We start from the raw sequence: 8,500 nt of genomic DNA, 5'->3' as shown, positions 1-8,500 counted from the left end.
GGGGCCCGGGAAAAGACTGGAAATCGCGAAGCTCGGCAGTGGCGCGGAGACGCCACCCACCTCCGCCGCTGTCGCCACCGCCGCGGAGGCCGGCTTGTCGGACGCGAGGGGCGGCGCGGGCCTCCGCTGGCCGGTTACGCATCTGGAAGAAAAGGGCCGCCCTCGGAAAAGATCGGTGTGCTTCCCCGCACAGGGAGCGATTCGGACGACGGCCCCCACGCCTGGGTGGGTGGGCGCCACGCCGTTCGCCCGTGCGGGTCGTCGGACCACTGCCTTCGCTCAGGTCGGGCCAATCTCCCCACGGCTCGGCCACCTCCGCGGACGGGAGGCGAGGCCGGCGTGAGCGCCCAAAGATAGGTGTCGAAAGCCCGGGGGTAGAGGAGGAAGGGGACCGCTCACCTTAAGCCAGCGCGAGCTCCAAAGCCCGGGCCGAGCGAGCGGCGCCACCTCCCCACCCGGGAGCGCGGCGCCAGATCGATCGGAGGAAGAGCAGGGGTGCGTGGAGGAACTTGCCCAAGTACGGAGGCTGCTAACCCCTGTCGTCGGGAAATACGTGCCCAAGAGTCCTGGAAGCGAGACTCGGGTACAGGCGCCCTTGCAGAGGGGGTACTGGATGTGGAACAGCACTGGGGTCAAAGCCACAAAAGCATCCGCCCTCATGGAGCCTATCCCCAGCCTAAAAATCCAGATTTTAGCCTTGACGGCGCCCCCATGTGGAGAACCAGGGCCCGTGGGGGGGGGTCTGGCCAGGCTCACTTCAACCCAGGAACACCTCTCTGACTTGGGATAGGCGACCGGCAAAAGTCCCCCCACGCAGCTGCGGAAGCCTGGGTTCAGCCAAGGTGCAGACCTCCAGCCGAACAGGGACTCATAGCCAAAACGCGTACCCGGGCCTACGGAGGTGAAAACCTGCTTAAATGAGTCAAAATGTGTCGGGGCTGAGAGGTACCTCTCTCTCATATATTCTGCCGGTGGTGTGCAAAACTGGGTCTTTGTATGGAGTGTCACCCTATACCCACTTTAGGGACGCATTCCAAAAAGTACCCGATCGCCTGGAACTGTCAGGCGGATTCGGCTCCCTGGAATTTCCTCATTCTGGTTCTTTTTCACTTTTTGTCTCTTTTGCGACATCTAGTGGGCAGGCTGCATTACTGCAACCGGGGACACCTCAAAACGCTTGGAACTGGGGAGCGGGCTCAATTTACTAACGTTTTGCGGGTCCTGGAAGTCAAAATTGTGACTTCTGAAAACGACTAAGTATGAAGGACTCATCGGGCGAATCGCTCTGGAACTGAAATCGGATGCGCTCACTCACATTTTCCCCTCTCTGGAAGTCTGACACAAGTTGAAAAATTTTCTAAGTCCACAAAAAATTTTTTTTCAACTTTTTTTCAATTTTCCCCCTGTGGGATATATATTTTACCCACACTTTTGGAGCCCTCCTGGGATGCCCTCTAACATATTATAACCTCATTTTGTGGAAGTTTTCACAAAATTGTGAAATTTTCAAAAAGTCAGAAATTTTGCCAAAAACGACTAAGTATGAAGGACTCATCGGATGAATCGCTCTGCAACTGAAATCGGATGCGCGCACTGACATGTTCCCCTCTCTGGAAGTCTGACAAATGTGTGAAAATTTTCTAAGTCCACAAAAAAATTTTTTTAAAACTTTTTTTCAATTTTCCCCCTGTGGGATATATATTTTACCCACACATTTGGAGCTCTCCTGGGATGCCCTCTAACATAGTATATTAACCTCATTTTGTGGAAGTTTTCACAAAATTGTGACATTTTCAAAAAGTCAGAAATTTTTCCAAAAACGACTAAGTATGAAGGACTCATCGGATGAATCGCTCTGGAACTGAAATCGGATGCGCTTACTTACATGCTCGCCTCTCTGGAAGTCTGACACATGTGTGAAAATTTTCTAAGTCAACCAAAAAAAATTTTTTCAACTTTTTTTCAATTTTCCCCACGTGGGATATATATTTTACCCACACATTTGGAGCCCTCCTGGGATGCCCTCTAACATAGTATAACCTCATTTTGTGGAAGTTTTCACAAAAAAGTGAAATTTGCAAAAAGTCAGAAATTTTGCCAAAAACGACTAAGTATGAAGGACTCATTGCGCGAATCGCTCTGGAACTGAAATCGGATGCGCTTACTCACATGCTCCCCTCTCTGGAAGTCTGACACATGTGTGAAAATTTTCTAAGTCCACAAAAAAAAATTTTTTCAACTTTTTTTCAATTTTCCCCCTGTGAGATATATATTTTACCCACACATTTGGAGCTCTCCTGGGATGCCTTCTAACATAGTATAACCTCATTTTGTGGAAGTTTTCACAAAAAAGTGAAATTTTCAAAAAGTCAAAAATTTTGACAAAAACGACTAAGTATGAAGGACTCATCGGATGAATCGCTCTGGAACTGAAATCGGATGCGCGCACTGACATGCTCCCCTCTCTGGAAGTCTGACACATGTGTGAAAATTTTCTAAGTCCACAAAAAAATTTTTTTTCAACTTTTTTTCAATTTTCCCCCCCGAGGGATATATATTTTACCCACACATTTGGAGCCCTCCTGGGGTACCTTCACACATATTTCCCCTCTCTATAGAGGAAGACTGGGGGGCCTCAGCCCAAAATTCTGGAACTGTTTCTGTACACCGCAGCACTATTAACCACTTCGCACCAGAGCCTGTTTTTGCCTTCGTGACCGGGCCAATTTTTTCAATTCTGACCACTGCCAGTTTATGAAGTAATTACTCTGGAACGCTTCAATGTATTCCCCTGATTCTGAGATTGTTTTTTCATGACATATTGTACTTCATGATAGTGGTAAAATTTCTTCGATATAACTTGTGTTTATTTGTGAAAAAATCGGAAATTTGGCGAAAATTTTGAAATTTTCAAACTTTGAATTTTCATGCCCTTAAATCAGAGAGATATGTCACACAAAATAGTTAATAAATAACATTTCCCACATGTCTACTTTACATCAGCACAATTTTGGAACCAAAATTTTTTTTTGTTAGGGAGCTATAAGGGTTAAAAGTTGACCAGCGATTTCTCATTTTTCCAACAAAATTTACAAAAACATTATTTTAGGGACCACATCATATTTGAAGTCACTTTGAGGGGTCTTTATGACAGAAAATACCCAAAAGTGACACCATTCTAAAAACTGCACCCCTCAAGGTGCTCAAAACCACATTCAAGAACTTTATTAACCCTTCAGGTGCTTCACAGGAATTTTTGGAATGTGGAAGAAAAAAATTAACATTTAACTTTTTTCACAAAAATGTTACTTTAGACCCAATTTTTTTTATATTCACAGGGGTAACAGGAAAAAATGGACCCCAAATTTTTTTGTGCAATTTCTCTTGAGCGTGCTGATACCCCATATGTGAGGGAAAATCACTGTTTGGGCGCACTGCAGGGTTCGGAAGGGAAGGAGCGCCATTAGACTTTTTGAATGTAAAATTTGTCTGAATAATTAGCAGACGCCATGTTGCGTTTGGAGAGCTCCTGATGTGCCTAAACCCCCACAAGTGACACCATTTTGGAAACTAGACCCCTTAGGGAACTTATCTAGATGTGTGGTGAGCACCTTGAACCCCAAGGTGCTTCACAGAAGTTTATAATATTGAGCTGTAAAAATAAAATTTTCACATTTTTCCCACAAAACCGTTTTTCATCCCTTAATTTTGCATTATCATAAAGGTAATAGGATAAATTGCACCATGAAATTTGTTGTGCAATTTCTCCTGAACACGCTGATACCCCATATGTGGAGGCAAATTACTGTTTGGGCGCATGGCAGGGTTTGAAAGGGAAGGAGCGCCATTTGACTTTTTGAATGTAAAATTTGTTTGAATAATTAGCAGACGCCATGTCGCATTTGGGGAACCCCTAATGTGCCTAAACAGTGGAAACCCCCCACAAGTGCCACCATTTTGGAAACTAGACCCCTTAGGGAACTTATCTAGATGTGAGGTGAGAACCTTGCACCCCCAGCTGCTTCACAGAAGTTTATAATATTGAGCCGTAAAAATAAAATTTTCACATTTTTCCCTCAAAAAATGTTTTTCATTCCCTAATTTTGTATTATCATAAGGGTAACAGGATAAGTTGCACCATGAAATTTGTTGTGCAATTTCTCCTGAACACGCCGATACCCCATATGTGGAGGCAAATTACTGTTTGGGCACATGGCAGGGTTTGAAAGGGAAGGGCGCCATTTGACTTTTTGAATGTAAAATTTGTTTGAATAATTAGCGGACGCCATGTCACATTTGGGGAGCCCCTAATGTGCCTAAACAGTGGAAACCCCCCACAAGTGCCACCATTTTGGAAACTAGACCCCTTAGGGAACTTATCTAGATGTGTGGTGAGCACTTTGCACCCCCAGCTGCTTCACAGAAGTTTATAATATTGAGCCGTAAAAATAAAATTTTCACATTTTTCCCATAAAAAATGTTTTTCATTCACTAATTTTGCATTATCATAAGGGTAACAGGATAAATTGCACCATGAAATTTGTTGTACAATTTCTCCTGAGTACGCCGATACCCCATATGTGGGGGAAAACCACTGCTTTGGTGTACGGCAGGGTTCGGAAGAGAAAGGAGCGCTATGTTGGCTGGGATAGGCAGCAGACACCATGTCACATTTGAAGAGTCTCTGACATGTCAAAACAGCAGAAACCCCCACAAGTGACCCCATTTTGTAAACTACACCTCTCAAGGAATTCATCTAGGGAAGTAGTGAGTATTTTTTAATTTTTAAATTTATACCATTGGGCAGTGAAAAAAGCATAATTATATTTTTACCACAAAAAAATGTTTTACCCTCAGATTTTACATTTTCACACAGGGCAATGGGTAAAAATGGTGCCGAAATGTGTCACACAATTTCTTCTAAAAGTGGCAATACCCCATATGTGGCTGTATCGTACCACTTAGCCATACGGTGAGATCTGGGGGGTACGGAGTGCTATTTGACAATTGGAGAACAAATTATTGTAGAATAGGCATTTGGATTTGGGAGCACAAAATTTTCTGAATTTCTTTTGGGGGGCAAGGGTCATTTTGCTTTTCCAGAGCCTTTCTGCTACCAGTAACTTGGAAGTTCCTTATATTTTTAACAGATGACGGACTTGAGTGGGGACTAGCTTTTTTTGAGGACTGAGTTGAAGCTTTTATTGGGAACATTTTACGTAACATTTATCCGGCGCTCTAGGCTGAGCACTTACATCGGGGTTTCCATCTAAATTTCCAAGTGATGTAATTCAGATGAAACCCCTGCAGGATCCATTCACTATAATGAGGCAGCAGAGTTACTCTCTACTCCGTCTGGCCTCTGATTAGCGGTGTCCTTTTTTTCAGAAGTGCACAAAACTGTGGCCAACCGCACTTTTATGCACGCCTAAAACAAATGACACCGTGGGATCCCAGGCTAGACGGCGTCCACAGTGGCCTATATCTGCCTCATTACAGGGAATCTTCCATCATGGGTTCCGGCTGAATCACGTATTTTAGAGATTTACACGGAAACTCTGGTGTAAGTGCTCAGCGCAGAGCACAGGATAAATATGAGCAGAGCCTTACTGGGATCTTTGGGAGACATAATAAACAAATCAGTAGCAGGTGAAGAATTGGTTTAATTTATTTTTTACGCCGTTCCTAGTGTGATATAACTGATTAGATTACTTTATTCTTCGGGTCGGTGCGATTACAGAGATACCAGATTTATATCGGGTTTTTATGACTGACAGCTGTCACACACTAAAATACGCTTTTTTTGCAAAATCTAGTTTTTGCATCACCATATTTTGAGAGCTATAATTTTTCCAGATTTCGGCCGACAGAGTCATGTGACGGCTTGTTTTTTGCGGGACGAGTTGACATTTTTATTGGTACCATTTTTGGGGACGTGACATTTTTTGATCGCTTTCTATTCCGTTTTTTGGGAGGTAAAATTAACAAAAACAAACACTTCAGGAATTGTTTTTTGAGTTTTTTTCTATGCCGTTCTGCGTGTGGTAAAAGTGATCAGGCAGCGTTATTCTTCGGGTCAGTACGTTTACAGCGATACTACACTTACTGTATTTTTTTTAATGTTTTGGCGCTTTTACACAATAAAACAATTTTATAGAAAAAAAATATTTTTTTTGCATTGCTTTATTCTGAGCGCTATAACTTTTTTATTTTTCGTCTGATGGAGCTGTATGGCGGCTTTTTTTTATGACGTTTTCAGTGGTACCATTTTTATTTCTATTCTGCTTTTTGATCGCATTTTTTTCCACTTTTTGTTTGGCGATATGATGAAAAAGCATATTTTTTTGCTCCGTTTTTTATTTATTTTTATTACGGTATGCACAGAAGGAGTTAATTAGTATGACAGTTTTATAGCTCGGGTTGTTTCGGACGCGGCGATACCAAATATGTGTACTTTTTTTGGTTTTGTAAAAATATATGGATTTATTGGTTTAATATTTTATTTATTTATTTTTATTTATTTTGTGATTTTTTTTTAATAGTTTTAAAACTTTTTTTTAACTTTTTTTTACATTTTTACTTAGTCCCTGTATGGGACATTAATTTTTATTTTTCTGATCACTGATCTCATGTAATGTAATAGACATGTATTACATTACATGAGATCTTCACTGACTGTTTCAGTCAGTCTCCTGTCTGGCTCAGCTTGCAGGCTGAGCCAGACAGGACACCATATATGGCAGAGCTGGAGGCGGTCATGTGACCTCCAGCTGCCATAGCAACCCCAGGTCCTGAAAGGAAACGGAGGTCTTCGGAGGTAAGTAAGACGACCCCCTCTCCTCCTGCTGTCTCCTATTTGCCGCGATCACTATAGATCGCAGCATATAGAAGACAGCAAAGGGTTAACATCACCGGGACCTGATCTAATCAGGGCTTGATGATGTTCCCTGTCAGAGCTAACGCTCTGCACCGGAATCGCAGTGCTTGCAGGACCCTGGGGGTCCTGAGCGCTGCGCGACCACCCACCGTTTTTAAACGTCGGCGCTGCACAGAGTCCAGGCAGCGCGGACGTTTATCTACAGTGGGCGGTCGGGAACCGGTTAAGTTTTACTTTGGCTGTGTTCACACATGTTGTGTTTTTCAGCTTCAGAAAACTGCATCAAAACACAATCTCTGGCAGGAAATCAGCTGCGTCAAAAACGTTGTGCTGCGTTTTTTGATGCATTTTTTGTGAGTTTTTTCAGCGATTTTTTTCACTGTCCTGTCTCTATTTATGCATGTACATAAAGTTCTGTTAAAAAAGAACCCCATTCTATTTCACCATCAAAAATGCTGCTGCAAATTTTGGTGCATTTTTTCAGCGTTTTATTCACCACTGTATAAGGACGTGATTTTCCTCCAAAATATCAGTAATTAATGGGGGCACTCTCCCACACCTCTACTGAGGTCCGATATTAAGGCTATGTGCACACTATGCAGAAATGCTCAGGATTTTTTCCTGAGCGTTTCTGCATCTTTCTGGCAGGAAAAAAAGCATGCGGATTGTACATGCGGTTTCCTGCCAGGGACATGCGGAAATGAAGCGGTCTTCACTTTCATTTCCGCATGCGGGTTGACAAGTGCTTCCCAAGCGATTTTAGCATCACTTGGAAAGTGCTTGTCAACTTCACACTATATAAATCCATGCAACCGGCATGGATTTATATAGTGTGTGAATGTCAAAAAATAAAAAATAAATATATACTTTACCCTCTGATGGCCCCCGGTGTCCTGCTTCATCGGTCCCGGCTGCCGGCAGTGAAGACTTTAGGACCTTCCGACGTCAGCGTCACGTGACCCGTCACATGACTCTGACGTCAGCGAAGGTCCTTCATTCAACCGCGAAGTGCGCGGGAAGCCGGCAGGACGCAGCGCGGGCCGTCAGAAGGTGAGAATATATATATTTTTTATTTTATTCTTTTTTTTTTAATGGTACCTGGGTCTGGATGAGAGTCCTCTCCTCCACACCCGGATACCATCCGCACATTAGACCGCATGAAAAGCGCATCAACATATACAGTGATGCGGATTCCATGCGGTCTAATGCAAGTCAATGGCGGCAAAAGAGCAGCGTTTCCGCAAAATTAATTGACATGCTGCGGATTTTTGACCGCAGCATTTACGCTGCGGAAAAATCCGCATCATGGGCACAGCACATGCGGATTTCAATTGGGGAACATTGCTGCCCTTCTACCTGCGTTTTTCATGCGTTTCCGCGGTGTTTACGCAACTGCAAAAACGCCGCGGAAACGCATGAAAAACGCATCGTGTGAACTCAGCCTCACTATTAACATCAAACTTGACTATTAATAATTAATTTCCACTAATGTTATCTGTGCCTTATACTATATACCAACTGAGACAAAATCGTGTGCTAATAAAAGGTATTTATTACACAAAAGTCTACAGTTAATATATTACTAGGTATCACACTAACACAGTACACAAAACGGATTCACAA

This window comes from Phyllobates terribilis, unplaced genomic scaffold (genome assembly GCF_046119375.1).
Source record: "Phyllobates terribilis strain yellow unplaced genomic scaffold, ASM4611937v1 Scaffold_23__1_contigs__length_19252631, whole genome shotgun sequence".
In the NCBI taxonomy this organism is placed as follows: Eukaryota; Metazoa; Chordata; class Amphibia; order Anura; family Dendrobatidae; genus Phyllobates; species Phyllobates terribilis.
Note: the sequence above shows the minus strand (reverse complement) of the source record.